The sequence below is a fragment of the Sorex fumeus genome, unplaced genomic scaffold, assembly GCF_029834395.1.
Source record: "Sorex fumeus unplaced genomic scaffold, SorFum_2.1 ptg000195l, whole genome shotgun sequence".
Taxonomy (NCBI): Eukaryota; Metazoa; Chordata; class Mammalia; order Eulipotyphla; family Soricidae; genus Sorex; species Sorex fumeus.
The window spans coordinates 1,032,335-1,047,778 of NW_026606252.1; the positions used below are offsets into that span (position 1 = coordinate 1,032,335).

The following is a 15,444-nucleotide window of genomic DNA, read 5'->3' on the forward strand; positions in this document are numbered from 1 at the left end:
TGCAGAGCCGGGAGTCAGCCCTGAGCATCGCCGGGTGGGACCCAAAAAGCAATCAATCAATCAATCAATCAATCAAGAGTGATGAACCAGGGACCTGGGCAATAGCACAGCGGGGAGGGCATTTGCCTTGCTTGTGGTCAATCCGGGTTCGATCCCCGGCATCCCATAGGGTCCCCTGAGCACCGCCTGGAGTGATTCCTGAGCGCAGAGCCAGAAGTCAGCCCTGAGCATCGCCGGGTGGGACCCAAAAAGAAAAATAAAGAAAAAAAAAGGCAGAGAACACGCTGGTGAGATAGTACAGCTGGGAGGGTGTTGGCCTTGCCTGCAGCTAACCCAGGTTCGATTCCTAGCGCCCCAAAGGGACCCCTGAACCCAGATAGGAGTGGTCCCTGAGCTCAGAGCCAGGAGTGAACCCCTGAGCACCGCTGGGGGCAGCTCAAAAACACACCCACCCAAAAAAAAGTCAAATTGAGGCAGGATGTTCACCTTGCATGAGCAGACCCGGGTTCAATCCCAGCATCCCAACTGGCCCCTTGAGCTGCACCCCGGAGCAATCGTCGAGGGCAGAGCCAGAAAGTGAGTCCCAAAACCGAAATACATCAATAGCATTACGGGAGGACCAGAATAAGAACATTCCACAGCTTCTACCCTCGGGCTCTGGAATTCTCTGGCATTCTCTGGCATCCTCTGGAATTCTCTGGAATTCTCCACGGCGCGCCTCAAATTGGTGCAAGATCCAGGTTAGATTAGGACCCCCCCCCCCACTCCCCACAAAAAGCATTTCCTGACTTTTTAAGTGTGGCAGAGACAACAGGCGGGAGGGATTCCTGAGTGCAGAGCCGGGAGTGAGCCCTGAGCTTTGCCAGGTTGTGTGCCCAAGAACAAAAACACAAACAAAAAAAAACTTATATTTTTTCTCAAGTGTCTTACAGTAACCTGCATCCCTGGGGAAGGTGCTAATGATTCCTGCCACCCCTAAGCGGCTCTCTTGGGGATACTGTGGCAAGAACAGAGATCGCTCTGAGGGGTTCTGGGTTGGTTCATCGTGACCTTCCTATCTCTGCACTAGTCTGAAGAACTGATCCATAATTCTTGATTTCTTTCTTTATTATGTTTTAACGTTTAATTTTTACGTTTAATTTTTAATTAAAAATTTTTTTTCACTTTTTGAGTCACACCCAGCAACGCACAGGGGTTACTCCTGGCTCTGCACTCAGGAATTACTCCTGACAGTGCTCAGGGGACCATATGGGATGCCGGGGATCGAACCCGGGTCGACCGCATGCCAGGCAAACGCTCTACCCACTGTGTTATCGCTCCAGCCCCCAGGTTTAATTTTTTATTAATTTTTTTCTTTTTTTTTGCTTTTTGGGTCCCACCCAGAGATGCTCAGGGCTGACTCCTGGCTCTGCACTCAGGAATCACCCCTGGTGGTGCTTGGGGGGACCCTATGGGATGCCAGGAATCGAACCCGGGTCGACCGCGTGCAAGGCAAACGCCCTCCCCATTCTGCCCCTGGAGGTTTATGGGCCAGACACACTGCAGGGGTGCGGGTGTGTGTGTGGGGGGGTTCATCCCTGTCCACAGACATGAACTCTGTTTTCTTGCCCTTCCCAGAAATCCCGACCGGATACCAGGTACCACTTGTCTGAAGGTTAGATGGGACAGCAGGGAGGGCGTTTGCCTAGAACAGGACCCGGGTTCGATCCCTGACATCCCATAGGGTCCCCTGATCTCCAGCAGGACTGATCCCTGAGCGCCGAGCCAGGTGTAATCCCTGGTCACCGGCGGCTAAGGGTCCCCCCCAACAAAACCCCAAATCAAGAAGTAACTGATATTATCCCTTACGCCCAATTAAGTGAAGGAGTTGAATTGGAAATCCTTCACCCCACCCTCTTGACACCCTAGAGGGCTTAATTAAGAAGGGAACTCAAAGGTGGCAACCAGAAACCTTAAATAAAATAAAGCATACTTGCTGGGATAAAAGCCTTAATCTTTACTATTGTCTTCCGTTAATCCTTCCATGTGGTCTTCAGGACCCAGAGCTCCGTTAAAAGTTTTGTCCACAAATTCATTTTTTCTTTCTTTCTTTTTGCTTTTTGGGTCACACCCGGCAATGCACATGGCTGACTCCTGGCTCTGCACTCAGGAATTACTCCTGGCGGTGATCAGGGGACCCTATGGGATGCTGGGAATCGAACCCGGGTTGGCCGCGTGCAAGGCAAAAGCCCTCCCCACTGTGCTATCGCTCCAGCCTCTTTTGCCCACAAATTCTTTGATAGTTCTCGGGTTTGAGACAGGGCAGCTGCTCTTTCTTGCAAATGTGGACCAACTTAGGGACCCTCCTTACATATAGTCTGGTCCAGGCTGAGGGGCAGAATATGGCATGGTGAGAGACAGTTTGATCCAGGTACCCTATGGTCCCCTGAGCACTGTCATGGGTGACTCAGAGAAATAACACAGCAGGAAGGGCGTTTGCCTGGCACGTAGCCGACCCGGGTTCGATCCCCGGCATCCCATAGGGTCCCCCGAGCACCTCCAGGAGTGATTCCTAAGTGCAGAGTCAGGAGGCAGCCCTGAGCATCAAAAAATAAAATAAAAATATATAAAAATATAAAAGGAAAAAAAATAAAGTAAAATAAAAATGTAATTTAAAAAAGTTAGGGGCTCGAACAATAGCACAGTGGGTAGGGCAAATGTTTGCCTGGCACGCGGCCGACCCGGGTTCGATTCCCTGCAACCCATAGGGTCCCCTGAGCACCGCCAGGAGTAATTCCTGAGTGCAGAGGCAGGAATTACCCCTGTGCATTGCCTGGTGTGACCCAAAAAGAAAAAAAAAATCAATAAATCAGGTGAAAATTGGGGCGATTCTGGGGCTGGAGAGATAGCACAGCGGGTAGGGCGTTTGCCTTGCACACGGCTGACCCGGGTTCGATTCCCAGCATCCCATATGGTCCCCTGAGCACCGCCAGGTGTAACTCCTGAGTGCAGAGCCAGGAGTAACTCCTGTGCATCGCCAGGTGTGACCCAAAAAGCAAAATAAATAAATAAATAAATATTAAAAAATAAATTTAAAAAATTAAGTTAAAAGTGATGTGTCCTTTGAACAAATTATTTATAACAAGCAATATCAGATAAGGTACCCTGAAAACTTAGAGAAACACGATTACTAAGCTCATTGAGGTTTCTCGGGAGTTCAAGCTGCCACTCTGTCTAACGTTCATTGATTTAAAGAAGGCTTTTGATTCTGTTGAGACGGAAGCGGTCATTGAAGCCCTAGCCAATCAGGGCATTCAAGCCCAATACATCAGGATCCTTCGTGAGCTCTATTGCGGATTCACTACCAGGATCTCACCATTCTACAAAGAAGTGATCATCCATATCAAGAGAGGGGTTCGGCAGGGTGATACCATTTCACCGAAACTCTTCAGTGCCACCCTCGAGAACATCATGCGACGACTGGAATGGGAAGGAATGGGAGTGAAGATAGATGGTCGGCAACTACACCACCTCCGCTTTGCTGATGACATTGTTCTAATAACACCAAACATCAGCCAAGCGGCACAAATGCTGAACGACTTTGACCGTGAATGTGGAAAGGTCAGACTACAGCTAAATCTTACGAAGACAATGTTTATGAGAAACAGCCTCGTTCCTGATGCCCCATTCGTTCTCAATGGAACGACCATCTCCGAATGCAACAGCTATGTGTACCTAGGTCGAGAGGTCAACATGACAAATGACCTGGCACCCGAGCTGCGCAGGAGGAAGAGAGCGGCTTGGAACGCCTTCAAGAGCATCGAAGAAATAGCTAAGAGGACGAAGAACCTCCGGCTCCGGGTGCATCTCTTTGATTCCACTATTCTTCCTGCATTAACATATGCCTCAGAGACCTGGGCCCTACGAAAACAGGATGAGAACGCTATTCGGGTCTCTCAAAGAGGAATCGAAAGAGCTATGCTTGGAATATCACAATTCACTCAAATGAGAGACAGAATCCGGAGTTCCGACATCCGTCGACGATCAAGAATCAGGGACGCTGTCTCATTTGCCAAGGCATCAAAAATCAGATGGGCTGGACACGTAATGAGGTTTACAGACAACCGCTGGACTAGAGCCATTACTGATTGGATTCCACGGGACATCAAAAGATCACGTGGACGCCCACCTACAAGATGGTCAGACTTCTTCGTCAAGAACCTGAATGATCGGTTTGAGGCTCTGCATGTTCCTAGAACGAACAGATACCATTGGGCTATGCTAGCACGCAACCGGGATGAATGGAGACGTTACTGGCACCCGCTCGAGTAAATCGATGAATAACGGGGATTAAGTGATTAAGTGATAAGTGATTAATATCAGATAAAATAATTGAGTGCCTGCTTATGGGGGCAGGCTTATGGGGGGGATTGGGAAAAAAATTGGAAATAACGGCAGTGGGAAGGGACGTTGGTGGTGAGACTGGTGTTGGAATATGGAATGCCAGTAACTGAACTGATGATTTAATATACTTTTAGAATAAACAAATGGGCCGGAGCAATAGTATAGCAGGGAGGGCGTTTGTCTTGCAAGTGGCCAACCGGGTTCAATTCCCAGCATCCCAGAGAGTCCCCTGAGCACCGCCAGGGGTAATTCCTGAGTGCAGAGCCAGGAGGAACCCCTGAGTATTGCCGGGTGTGACCCAGAGTGTCAAAAAAAAAATCCATCAAACAGAAAGATTGGTGGGCGGGAGGGAGCATGGGTTCATCGTGGGAGGATTGTGGACCCGGGTGGGATTGGAGTTGGAATCCCTATGCCTAGAACTCTCTTGAAATAACTTGGTAAATCCTGGTACCCATAATCAAAGATTTAAATAAATTTTAAATAAAAGTTTCAACATGGGGCTGGAGCGATATCACAGCTGGGAGGGCGTTTGCCTTGCATGTGGCCGGCCCGGGTTCGATCCCCAGCATCCCATAGGGTTCCCCCCCCCCCCCCGAGCATCGCCAGGAGTAATTCCTGAGTGCAGAGCCAGGAGGAACCCCTGTGCATTGCCAGGTGTGACCTGAAACCCAATTTTTTTTTTTTTTTTTTTTTTTTTGCTTTTTGGGTCCCACCCGGCGATGCTCAGGGCTGACTCCTGGCTCATGCACTCAGGAACCACTCCTGGCGGTGCTCGGGGGACCCTATGGGATGCTGGGAATCGAACCCGGGTTGGCCGCGTGCCAGGTAAAAACGCCCTCTCTGCTGTGCTATTGCTCCAGCCCCCCAAAATATTTTTTTAAAAATTAAAATAGGGGAGCTGGAGCGATAGCACAGCGGGGAGGGCGTTGGCCTGGCACACAGCCGACCCGGGTTCGATCCCCGGCATCCCCTAGGGTCCCCCGAGCACCGCCAGGAGTGATCCCTGAGTGCAGAGCCAGGAGTCGGCCCTGAGCATCGCCGGGCGGGACCCAAAAAGCAAAACCAACAACCACAACAACAACAACAAAAAGTATAAGGCCCTACCCGAGGAATCAGGGAGGGCCAACTATTTCTGGCCGAAGTACTTGGGGGATTAGCAGCAGGAGCGAACCGTGAACCGTTGAACCCTCCAACTATTAACACCTGCGATTCCTGCTTTCGAATACAGAACCTTCACCCCCGCTCGGGCCTTCTGTCCACTCTGTTCAGCCAGCGACAGTGGCAGCGAGCTTCCTCTGGCTGTTTAATTGCACAAATATTTACCCAAGGCTCATTTGGCTTCACTCCCTCGGTGGCCTGTGGGTCACAGCCCATTTATATAAAAATATCCACACGCAGCGCCCAGACACCAGCTCCACGGCCAGGAGAACCTGCTTTGCTGGTTCAAGGTTGCGAGTTGAATGCCAGGGACTCTCCTCTGTGCTGGGTTTAAGGTGCCAGCAACCCTGGGTCCCCCGGCCCCATGACAGAGGGGCGGGGGGTTTCCCTGGCACCCAAGCAGCCATGGTGAGCACTGTGATAAAAATGCTTGGCCTCAGCGAGCACCACAGCTGAGAAAGATTTGGGATTCCCACAGCCGTAAGTGCGGTCCCTGGTAAACACACATGAGACACTCACAACTTGATTTTTCTTTTTTCTCTTTTTTTTTGGGGGGGGGGCTTTTTGGGTCCCACCCAGCAATGCTCAGCGGTTCCTCCTGGCTCTGAACTCAAGAATCACTCCTGGCGGTGCTCGGGGGACCCTATGGGATGCCGGGGATCGAACCCGGGTCGGCCGCCTGCCAGGCAAACGCCCTCCCTGCTGTGCTATTGCTCCAAGCCCCACTCATTTATTTTTTGTTTGTGTTTTTTTTTTGTTTTGTGTCCCACCCGGCGATGCTCAGGGCTGACTCCCGGCTCTGCGCTCAGGAATCACTCCTGGCGGTGCTCAGGGGACCCTAGGGGATTCCGGGGATCGAACCCAGGTCGGCTGCGTGCCAGGCAAATGCCGTACCCACTCCAGCCCTGACACTCACAACTTGAGCAGCTGCTCTGATCACCAGAGCATCTGATCATCTGATCATCTGATCAACAGAGACAGATCAGAGAGAGTTGAGGGATGTCTACGGCTAGGCAGGTCCTGAGCCCAACCCCGAGTGACTCTGGTTGTTTGGGTCTCAGGAGAGAGAATTCCAGAACCTTCTTTTCTTTTTTTTCCTTTTTTTTTGGGGGGGGGGGGGTCACACCCAGCAATGCACAGGGTTACTCCTGGCTCATGCACTCAGGAATCACTCCTGGCGGTGCTTGGGGGACCCTATGGGATTCTGGGAATCGAACCCGGGTTGGCCATGTGCAAGGCAAACTCCCTTCCTGCTGTGCTATCACTTCGGCCCCACTTTTTCTTTTTCTTTCTTTCTTTCTTTCTTTCTTTCTTTCTTTCTTTCTTTCTTTCTCTCTCTCTCTTTCTTTCTCTCTTTCCTTCCTTCCTTCCTTCCTTCCTTCCTTTCCTCCCTCCCTCCCTCCCTCCCTCCCTCCCTTCTTTCTTCCTTCCTTCCTTCCTTCCTTCCTTCCTTCCTTCCTTCTTTCCTTCCTTCCTTCTTTCCTTCCTTCCTTCCTCCTTTCTTTGTTTCTTTGTTTGTTTCTTTCTTTCCTTCCTTCCTCCCTTCCTCCCTCCCTCCCTCCTTTCATTCTTTCTTTCTTTCCTTCCTTCCTTTCTCCTTTCTTTCTTTCTTTCTTTCTTTCTTTCCTTCCTTCCTCCCTCCCTCCCTCCCTCCCTCTCTCCCTCCTTTCTTTCCTTCCTTCCTTCCTTCCTTCCTTCCTTCCTTCCTTCTTTCTTTCCTTCCTTCCCTCCTTCCTTCCTTCCTTCCTTCCTTCCTTCTTTCTTTCTTTCTTTCTTTCTTTCTTTCTTTCTTTCTTTCTTTCTCTCTCTCTGTTTCTGTTGTTGTGACTTTGGGACCACATGGGGCTGTGCTCGGGGCTTACTCCTGGCGGGGCTCAGGGGACCATATGGGGTCAGTGAGTGGATTGCCCGAGTTCATTGCCCGAACTTAACTCCTGATGCCTCGCACATTGCTCTGCAGAATCCGGAAAAGTGCTCACATCTTTCAACGATGCCTGTCAGCCTGCCCTCGACACTGGACTCCGAGAGAGAGAGAGAGAGAGAATTGTTTGGGTTACCAAAACACCACCAAATCATCTGAGATTAGTTGGTATCACAGCAACAGCCCCAAGAATCCCAGATCATTAGGTTATGCGTGTGTGTGTGTGTGTGTGTGCGCCCGCGCGCACGCACACGCGCATGTGCGTGTATAATGCTTGTTTAGCTTGTTTTCATTTTTCTCCTTTTGGACTAACACCTGGCAGTGCTCAAGGGTTACTTCTGACTCAGTGCTCAGGGGTTATGCAGTCCTGGGACTCAAACCTGGGTCTCTATTCTGCAGAGCTAACTCCTTCTCTCTCTCCCTGTCTCTCCCTCTCCCTTCCTTTCTCTCCCTCTCTCTCTTCCTCTCCCTCCCTCTCTCCCTCTACTCTCTTTTCCTCTCTTCCTCCTTCTCTCTTCCTCTCCCTCTCCCTCTCTCTCTCCTTCTCTCTCTCTCCCACTCTCTCTTCCTCTGTCTCTGTATTTCTGTGTCTCTCTGTTTCTCCCCCTCTCCTCTCTTTCTCCCTCTCTCTCTCTCTGTGTCTCTTTCCGTCTCTGTCTTTCTGTCTCTCTCTTCTCTGTGTCTCTTTCTTCTCTTTCTGTCTCTCTCCCTTTCTCTCTCCCCCTCGCTCTTTTTGTGTTTCTTCCTCTGTCTCTGTCTCTCTTTCTCTGTCTCTCTTTCTGTCTCTCTCTCCCTCTCTCCCTCCCTCTCTCTTTCTCCTTCTCTCTCTCCCTCTCTCTTTCCCTTTCTCTCTACCTCCCACTCTCTTTGTGTGTGCATAATTCCTCTGTCTCTGTCTTTTTCTTTCTCTGTCTGTCTGTCTCTTTCTGCCCTAGAGACGTGATGCCTTCCACGTGACTCTTCTTCTTCTTCTTCTTCTTCTTCTTCTTCTTCTTCTTCTTCTTCTTCTTCTTCTTCTTCTTCTCCTTCTCCTTCTTCTTCTTCTTCTTCTTCTTCTTCTTTTCTTCCTCCTCCTCTTCCTCCTCTTCCTCTTCTTCTTCTTCTTTCTCCTCCTCCTCCTCTTCTTCTTCTTCTTCTTTTCTTCTTCTTCTTCTTCTTCTTCATCTTCTCCTCTTCCTCCTCCTCCTCCTCCTCCTCTTCTTCTTCTTCTTCTTCTTCTTCTTCTTCTTCTTCTTCTTCTTCTTCTTCCTCCTCCTCCTCCTCCTCCTCCTCCTCCTCCGTCTTCTTCTTCTTCTTCTTCTTCTTCTTCTTCTTCTTCTTCTTCTTCTTCTTCTTCTTCTTCTTCTTCCTCCTCCTCCTCCTCCTCCTCCTCCTCCTCCCCTGGGCCATTGTACTCCATGGCATTTGGGGGGCGGGAGTGGTAACACGAATGTCCCTTCCATTTTCTGCCTAGGATGTGTGTTCCGGCCCTGTGGCCACTAAACGCCTTTCTCCTGCAGAGACTGAGTCGCCCAGAAGGCTCTGGCGTGGGGCAAGGTCGGGCAAGGGACAGAAGCAAAACCCAGCTGCCAACGCGAGGGGAAGCTTCCTGAGGTCCCCACACCCCGCCCCCCGCACGGGCCAGAATCACTGTGTGGTCAGTTCCGGGGGTGATGGGGCAGGGGCTTAGGACGTGTGATAGCCCAGCAAGGAGGGTGTTCGCCTTGCAGCCGCCAACCTGGGTTCGATTCCCGGCATCCCATAGGATCCCCATGCACACCGCCAGGAGTGATTCCTGAGTGCAGAGCCAGGAGTCAGCCCTGAGCATTTCTGGGTGGGACCCAAAAGACCAAAGTAATAATAATAATAATAACAATAATAATAAGAGTCATGGAACTGGACAGATAGCACAGTGGGAAGGGCGTTGGCCTGGCACGTGGTCGACCCGGGTTCAATTCTCGGCTTCCCAGAGGGTCCCCCGAGCACCGCCAGGAGTGATTCCTGAGTGCAGAGCCAGGACTCAGCCCTGAGCATTGCCAGGTGGGACCCAAAAAGCAAAGGAAAGAAAGAAAGAAAGAAAGAAAGAAAGAAAGAAAGAAAGGAAGGAAGGAAGGAAGGAAGGAGGGAGGGAGGAAAAGGAAAAAAGAAAAGAAAAGAAAAGAAAAGAAAAGAAAAGAAAAGAAAAGAAAAGAAGAAAGGCTGGAGTGATGGTCCAGTGGGGAGGGAGTTTGCCTTGCATGTGGCTGACCCGGGTTCGATCCCCGGCATCCCACAGGGTCCCCCGAGCACCGCCAGGAGTGAGTCCTGAGTGCAGAGCCAGGAGTCAGCCCTGAGCATCGCCGGGTGGGACCCAAAAAGTTAAATAATAGGGACTGGAGCAATAGCACAGCAGGGAGGGCGTTTGCCTGGCACGCGGCCAACCTGGGTTCGATCACTGGCATCCCCTAGGGTCCCCCAAGCACCAGCCAGGAGTGATTCTTGAGTGCAGAGCCGGGAGTCAGCCCTGAGCATGGGACCCAAACACCCAAACAAACAAACAAGAGAGACCCCCCCCCCCCCGGTTAGTAAATTCCACAAATATACTCTGGGCTGTCTCCTAACACCAAGGCCCAGCCCAAGAAACTTCCATCATGAATCTATCTTGGCCTAACGGACTTCATTTGCCGTGTCCCGATTTTTTTTTTCTGGTTTCTTTCCATTTATTGTCCTTTTAAAATTTTATTTTTAACTTTTTGGATCACACACACTGTCACTGTCCTCCCGTTGTTCATCGATTTGCTCGAGCAGGCCCAGTAACGTCTGCATCGTGAGACTTGCTGTTACTGTGTTTGGCACATCGAAGACGTCACGGGGAGCTTGCCAGGCTTTGCCATGCGGGCAGGATACTCTCGGTAGCTTGCCGGGCTCTCCGAGAGGGGCGGGGGAATCGAACCCGGGTCGGTCATGTTGGCTGCGTGCAAGGCAAATGCCCTACCGCTGTGTGGATTGCAATATTATTATTATTAATGGGTTTTTTTGTTTCTTTTTTTTTCTTTTTGGGTCACACCTGGTGATGCTCAGGGGTTACTCCTGGCTCTGCACTCAGGAATCACTCCTGACAGTGCTCAGGGGACCATATGGGATGTCGGGAATCGAACCCGGGTCGGCCGCCTGCAAGGTAAACGCCCTACCCGCTGTGCTATCACTCCAGCCCCTATTAATGGTTTCTTAATGACATAATCCTGACACCACACCATTACCAGTATGCTTATGCTACTTTTTAAAATTTTTCTATTAGTGAATCAACCGTGAGGTAGTCACAGACTACAAACTTTTGTGCTTGCGTTTCTGTCAAACAATGATCAAGTACCCATCCCTCCACCAGTGCCCATTTTCCACTGTCAATGGTCCCAGCATCCCTCCCTCCAGCCCCACCCTGTCCCCTCCACCCCACCCCGCCTCTGTGGCAGGGCAGTCCCTTTTGCCCTCTCTCTCAACAATATGAAACGCTTCAAGAATTTGCCTGTCATCCTTGCCCAGGGGCCATGCTAATCTTCTCTGCATTGTTCCAATTTTAGTATATGTGCTGTCAAAGTGAGCACTTATCCTTTTTTTTTTTTTTTTGGTCCCACCCGGCAATGCTCAGGGGTTCCTCCTGGCTCTGCACTCAGGAGTTACTCCTGGCGGTGCTCGGGGGGACCCAAAGGGATGCTGGGAATCGAACCCAGGTCAGCCGTGTGTCAGGCCAACGCCCTCCCCGCTGTGCTATTGCTCCAGCCCCACTTATCTTTTTTTTTTAATTTTTTAAAATTTTTTTATTTTTTAAAAAAATTTTATTAGTGAGACAGCATGAGGTACAGTTGTAGGCTTACAAATTTTTGTGCTTGGGTTTCAGTTATACAGTGATCCAGTACCCATCCCTCCACCAGTGCCCATTCTCCATCATTTACTTTTTTTTTTTTTTAATTTTTGTTAGTGAAACACCAGGAGGTACGGTTGAAGAGGGACAGACATAGAAAGATTGCATTCATCTGGGGAACAGAAAGTAACAAAATGGGAGACTAACACCCAAGAGTGGTCAAGATTAGTACCAGGAGGTTTGCTCCAAGGCTTGGAGGCCAGCCACACATGCTAGGGGAAAAGGCAGCTCAGATAGAGAAGGGAGCACCAAGTAAAGGGTGTTGGAAGGATCCTCCCAGGATGGGAGAAGCATGGTGAACAGGATTGTCACCCATTGCCTCTTTTGCAAACTTATCCTCTTTTTAAGGTTCATTCATGTTATACTACGAATCCATAATACACGCTATTTTCTTTCTTTCTTTTTTCTTTTTTTTTTTTTTTTTTTTTTGCTGTTTGGGTCACACCCGGCAACGCACAGGGGTTAATCCTGGCTCTGCACTCAGCAATAACTCCTGGCGGTGCTCAGGGGACCATATGGGATGCTGGGAATCGAACCTGGGTCGACCTCGTGCAAGACAAACTCCCTACCCGCTAAGCTATCGCTCCAGCCCCATACATGCTATTTTCATTGCCAAATAAAATTGAACAGATACACACAACACTTTTCAGTGTAACTTGTCAGTCGATGGGCATTTTGTTTCTCCTTTTTTTTTTTTTGGCTTTACGAAGACTATCGTTACGAACAAAAGTGCGTGTGTCCTCGTCTTCATATGTGTTTGCGTGGGGTTTCGCGAATCTTTCTCTTTTTTTTTGCTTTTTGGGTCACACCCGGCAATGCACAGGGGTTGCTTCTGGCTCTTCACTCAGGAATTACCCCTGGCGGTGCTCAGGGGACCATATGGGATGCTGGGAATCGAACCCGGGTCGGTCGCGTGCCAGGCCAACGCCCTCCCCGCTGTGCTATTGCTCCAGCCCCTCTCTCTTATTTTTTCAATAAAAATCAATTTTATTGCTGGTTAGTCAATGATTTCTCTATAAATCATGAGGTTTTTTTTTAAACCCCAAATTAGTTTAATATATCATTGCTTTGCGTGTTAATCACAATATGCCTGAGTTGGGCCTTGGAGACAGGCCATAGAAGGACAACACTTACCTTCTTCTCTGCTCATCTTAATTTAGAGCATTTTTTTACGGCCTCGCGAATCTCTCTGATGGATCCCGAAGTGGAATTGTTTAAGCATCTGAGAGAAACTTGAGAAACTTCCGTAGGGTTTGTCATGTCCCTTATAAGACGCCACTTCCCCTTTAAGAGACAGCCGCAGGGGTGAGGGGTGAGGGGTCAGGGCCTTCGTGGTGGACAGGGAGAGGTGGGGGGAGGGGGCCCGTAATGGGGATCCTGGGGATTTTTCATGCTGGTGGTCCCAGGGATCAAACTCGGGGTCTCGGGTATGCCAAGCATGCATTCGACTCTCTGAGCTGGTTGCCTCACAATGCTTTGACTCTTTTTTCTCTTTTTGGCTCTTTTTGGGTCCCTCCCGGCTCTGTGCTCAGGACTGACTCCTGGATCAGTGCTCAGGGATGACTCCCAGCTCAGTGCTCAGGGCTGCATGCAAAGCAAACGCCCTTCCTGCTGAACTGTCTAGTCCCGTGACTCTTTATTATTATTATTATTATTATTATTATTTTGGCCTTTTGGGTCACACCTGGCGATGCACAGGGGTTCCTCCTGGCTCTGCACTCAGGAATCACTCCTGGCGGTGCTCAGGGGACCCTATGGGATGCTGGGAATCGAACCCGGGTCGGCCGCGTGCAAGGCAAACGCCCTCCCCGCTGTGCGATCTCTCCAGCCCCATATTTCTTTTTGGTTTTTGTTTTGGGGCCACACGGGCGATGCTCAGGGCCTCACACTGTCATTGCCCGGGAGCGCTATGGGATGCCGGGGATCAAACCCAGCAGGGCATGTGACAGGCAGACGCCGTATGTGCTAGCACTGTCGTCCCCTTGTTCAGCGATTTGTTCGGACGGGCACCAGTCACGTCTCCATGGCGAGACTTGTTGTGACTGTGTTTGGCATCTCGAAGACGCCACGGGGAGCTTGCCAGGCTCTCCGAGAGGGGCGAAGGAATCGAACTCGGGTCGGCCGCGTGCAAGGCAAACGCCCTCCCTGCTGGGCCTCCTATCGCTCTGAACCCCCATATCTGGGTTTGAACTCGGCCCGTTTAACAATAGCCATGGGAGAACTTTCTGGAACAGCTGTTAGCCTGGTCTGTCTCCCAACTCGTTCTTTTTTTTTTTTTCTTGGCTTTTTGGGTCACACCCAGCAATGCACAGGGGTTACTCCTGGCTCTGCACTCAGGAATTACACCTGGCGGTGCTCGGGGGGGCCATATGGGATGCTGGGGATCGAACCCGGGTCGGCCACGTGCAAGGCCACCGCCCTCCCTGCTGTGCTATTGCTCCAGCCTCTATGGATGGGTCAGATATTGATCAAGGTGCTGAACTGGGTGATGGACCAGATATTATTATTAGTAGTAGTAGTAGTAGTAGTAGTAGCAGTAAAATTTTGCTTCTTGGGTCCCACCCTGCCATGCTCAGGGCTGACTCCCGGCTCTGCACTCAGGACTCACTCCTGGCGGTGCTCAGGGGACCCTAGGGGATGCTGGGAATCGAACCCGGGTCAGCCGCGTGCAAGGCCAACGCCCTCCCCGCTGTCCTGTCGCTCCAGGCCCCCACCTCGTTCTTCAATGAAACAGCACGAAAGGAAGCGGACCTGCCGTGGAAACGGAGGCCGGCCTCTCGGAAGGCGGCCTGGCCCTTTAAGGCCAGGCTGGACAATCTGTTACTGATAAGTTATCATGTAACCACCAGCGTCAGTTCAATGAGCTATAAAAAAACACCTGAGACACACTCGGGGGATGGGGGACGGGGCCCAGGGGTCAAAGTGGGCCCTGGGCACGAGGGAGGGAGGAGACGCGGCCGCCCCGCCTCTGTCCTGCCCACCCCAGATCCTGCAGAGGCCCAGGACGCACACCCGGGCGAGAGCTGCCTCTTGGGGCCAGACACACTCGGTGCAGACCACAGTGTCCCTCACGCCAGGGACCGGGGGTGGACGGGGCGGCGGCCCAGGTTCCCGTCTGTCTCGCTCTCTCTCACACACACACGCACACACACACAGACACAGACACAGACACAGACACAGACACAGACACACATACAGACACACACACAGAGACAGAGACACACATACAGACACACACACACAGAGACACACATACAGACACACACACAGAGACACAGACACAGACACACAGACACACACACAGACACGCACAAGGATACACAGACACACAAACACATGCACACAGACACAGATACACAGACACACACAGAGACACACACAGACACAGACATGCACAGAGACACACAGACACAGACGTACACAGAGAGACACACAGACACAGACACACACAGAGAGATACACAGACAAACACACAGACGCACACAGATTCATGCACAAGGATACACAAACACACAGATACATACACACAGACACAAAAACACATGCACACAGACACACAGATACAGACACACACACAGACACACACGCACAAAGATACACACATACATGCACACACACAGACTCACACAGACACGCATACAGACACAGACATAGACATGTACACACACAGATACACACACAGACACACACACGCGCAGACAGACACACAAACAGATACACACACAGACACACAGGCACGCAGACACACACACGCACAGACACACACACGCACATACACACAGAGGCAGATATACACAGGCACACAGGCACACAGACACACACAGATACACACACAGACACATACACAGACACACAAAGACACACACACACAGCCCAGCCCAAGCAAGCAGCCGCAGGCCTCCCCGCCGGGCAACAACAGGTACAAACTCGAGTCAGCCTCAGCACAGGCCTGCTCGGCAACCCCCCTACCCCCCCCTCCACACACACACACAACCCGTGCCAGGAGACAGCCTTCCCGGGAAACACGCTCACAGCACAGCGGCCGCCAGAGATAAGCCCCGATAAGGGCCAGGCGCCCCGGCCCCAGGAAGCCTCTCGGGGCTGC

At 51.1% G+C, this 15,444-nt stretch overlaps 1 non-coding gene across 1 annotated transcript; it reads right to left on the reverse strand.

Moving 5' to 3' along the window:
* Positions 1–10,915: 10,915 nt before the first annotated feature.
* Positions 10,916–11,022, reverse strand: LOC130017447 (U6 spliceosomal RNA). The gene has a single exon (XR_008791406.1). It is a non-coding gene; the product is annotated as a U6 spliceosomal RNA (small nuclear RNA).
* Positions 11,023–15,444: the final 4,422 nt, after the last annotated feature.